We start from the raw sequence: 3,329 nt of genomic DNA on the forward strand, positions 1-3,329 counted from the left end.
GTTGTTTGCTGAAGCACCAGATTAAATCGTAAAGGCAAAACTATCCAGTCTTCAGTGGCAGAAAGGGTTGACTTCAGACTCTGTTGACTTGAAGGATGAACGTCGCTGCGGAGATTTCTGACAACAAGGAACTTGCGGGGCTGTTTCCGTCTTCTTTGGGATTCTTTTGAATACTAGGAGATAGACATGAGGCTGACCGGCATTTCCATTGTTAGAGAAATGAAGGGCTGAAATTGCAAATGTCGACGATGGATAGTGATGAAAGCACTTGGCTTCAGAGAGGGAGCGATCGAACAATGCCTCAATTGTTTGTTGAAGCACCGGATTAGATCGTAAAGGCAGAACTACTCCAGTTTTCTGTGACAGAAAGGGTTGAAACTGGAAAACGATGAGGCTGACGTGGTGTACAAATTAGCATTAGGACTGCCTCATCTGCATGGAACAGAAAAGCTAAGGCCGCTCTTACGTTAAAAAACCTAAATTCGATTCAGAAGCAAAACCCATTAGTAGACTGTAAGTTCTGTAAAAAATGCTGAAGAAGACTTGTTACTAGTGCTCCTAAACCATCTACGTGGAAATACTGCTTTCTCAATCTGGCTTCCGGAGGCATGCTACAAATGTGTCGTTTCAATCGTATTCGAGTTTCGAAGAAAAAGCTCTCTGTAAATGGAATGTGCACAGACGCAATATCTCAGACAGACTCATTCAGTGAATGCAATACCTTGAGTCGAGACTCTGCTGACTTGAAGGATGAACGTTGTCGTAGTGATTTCTGATGACAAGGAAGTTACGGGGCTGTTTCGGTGTTCTTTGCGATTCTTTTGAACACTAGGAGATAGACATGGGGCTGATCTACATTCCCATTGTTAGATAAACGAAAGGGCTGAAATTACAAATCTTGATGATGTCGACGATGGACAGTGATGAAAGTACTTGGTTTCAGAGAGGGAGTGACCGAACAGAACTTCAGTTTTTTGCTGAAGCACCATTCGGTTAAAAGACTAAGTGTTAGCTGGCCTTGGCCATGGGTTGCAAGGTCCGTGATCAACGCATTTCAAGAAACGAGATCCTGACGGGGAAGCTCTTCAAGCACGACCTCTATCTTTGAGAGAGCTCTGCCCTTTGCATACATGTCAAAGACAGCATTGCCCAGAGCAATGTGATTTTTCAACAACCCATGTCTCATTGTCTCTTCATGAATCTGCTCTCTCCTGTCCAAGTGTCAGCTTTGAAAAGGGCTTCCCTAGCAACTGTGTTGTCGCCTGTATGAGTGTTTTATGGGGGTGAATGGAATGTGCATGGACGGAATATCTCATACAGATTCAATCCGTGAATGTCGCCACAATGATTTCTGAAGACAAGACAACCTTGGGGCTGTTTTGATGGCATGCTACAAATGTTTTGTTTCAATCGTGTTCAAGATTCAAGGAAAAAACTCTCTGTAAATGGAATGTACATAGACGCAATATCTCAGATAGACTCGATCAGTGAACGTTATACCTTGAGTCAAGACTTTACTGATTTGAAGGATGAATATCGTTGCGGTGATTTCTGACAACAAGGAAGCTGCGGGCCTGTTTCAGTGTTCTTTGCGACTCTTTTGAACACAAGGAGACAGACTTCTTTGCGACTCTTTTGAACACCAGGAGACAGATATGGTGTTGATCTACATTCCCATTGTTAGATAAAAGAAGGGCTGAAATTGCAAATCGCGAAGAAGTAATATTCTTCTGCTTTTGTCTTTCTTTTATGAACGCTCGTGCAATTAGAAACTTCGAGTCTCTCTTGGATCCGGCTCCATAGTTGACTCTTCAGATGTGATAAGCTTCTCGAGATCAAATCAACGACTTCCTTTAGGGTCATCCAAGCAAAGTAGAAAACAATGTGCATTGGAATTGATTGTCTCATGAAGACAAAGACCATATCCTCGAAAAGGACACTCAAACATGTCCAAACACAATGCTGAGGACCACAAGTCCATAGAAAAGAGAATTTGCTGGCATTCTTAAGAGATGTATTGTCTTACAATCTCTTGGTAAGCTCAAAATCGACATGTGAGAATAACCCAACAAGCTATTGTTGCACAGAGGGATGTTGGACTGCCTTCATGCTGCAATATTGCTATTAGCTAAGAGAAACTTGTAATTATGAGAATACATATGGTACAAAGAGTAGTCTTTTTTGAATGCGCAACACAGAGAGAGAGAGAGAGAGAGAGAGAGAGAGAGAGAGAGAGAGAGAGAGAGTGAAAAGTGTATATGTAATTAATCAACACAAAACATATATGACTTTCTGTTCTTTGGGTTGTGACATATTTCAACTCTTCACAAATGTTTGATTGACTATGTGTATTGTTATGAAATCGTTAGAGATTTAATTTGTTGTGAATTGTTGCTTTGCTTGACAAATTGTTGTGATTTGACTAGTTCTATTATTTTGGGCTTACTTGTTGGTGCATTTGTGCCATGCTCATTATGGATAGATCTTTTGTTTTTTCCACAGAATTCGCCGTTTGCAATTTGCATGAACACTTGCTTTCTTCAAAATGTTTGTGAGGAACTAAAATTCGTGAGTTACAGATTGATTGGACTTATACGATGATTGTCTTTTGTGATAGCTTTAAGACGGGAAAAAAAAAGAACGATGTGTACATTTACAGGGTGACAACATTGTTTACTTGACTTTCGAGGTAAATATGATATGCCGTGTTCAGATGTATTATTGTTGTACAAAACAAACTAGATATGTCAACATTGCTACGTGCAAAATATTCTTGTGCTTCCGACTTTAAATGAGTTTTAACTTTTCATTTCAAAGATGTCTTTATGGTGTATGCAAATATTGATGTGATATATAATTGAGTTATGGTCTGAGTATTCGTTAATCTGAATAATGTAGGCATTAATTAAAAAATAGAGTTTTATGGAAGTTGTCTCCCAGCATAAGGAAGAAGAAGATATATATACTGAAAGTGATTAAGTCTTCCAATTCACTGGCCTAACTTTCAGGAAAACTTCAACAGATAATCACTAATCCAGTTAAGTTTAACATGGTCAAACCCAAGAAACGCTCACCTTTATAGACTCTACTGATTCATCTATATGCGGTGGATTATCTTTTGTTTTTTCTCCATTGTTTTTTGAATAGTCTTTAAAAAATGAATCTCGTTTTGATTTACATTGTCATGATTTCATCTGCATAGTCAGTCTTTCCTCTTTTGTGTTCATTCATTCTTTACAAAAATTATGACTGACAGCCGTTATTTTGGCTATATCTACCATCATTAAATCTATATTGTGATATTATTTTATTACATTGATTACCCTGTG

Source organism: Adiantum capillus-veneris, chromosome 26 (assembly GCF_014529385.1).
Source record: "Adiantum capillus-veneris isolate H3 chromosome 26, ASM1452938v2, whole genome shotgun sequence".
Classification (NCBI taxonomy): Eukaryota; Viridiplantae; Streptophyta; class Polypodiopsida; order Polypodiales; family Pteridaceae; genus Adiantum; species Adiantum capillus-veneris.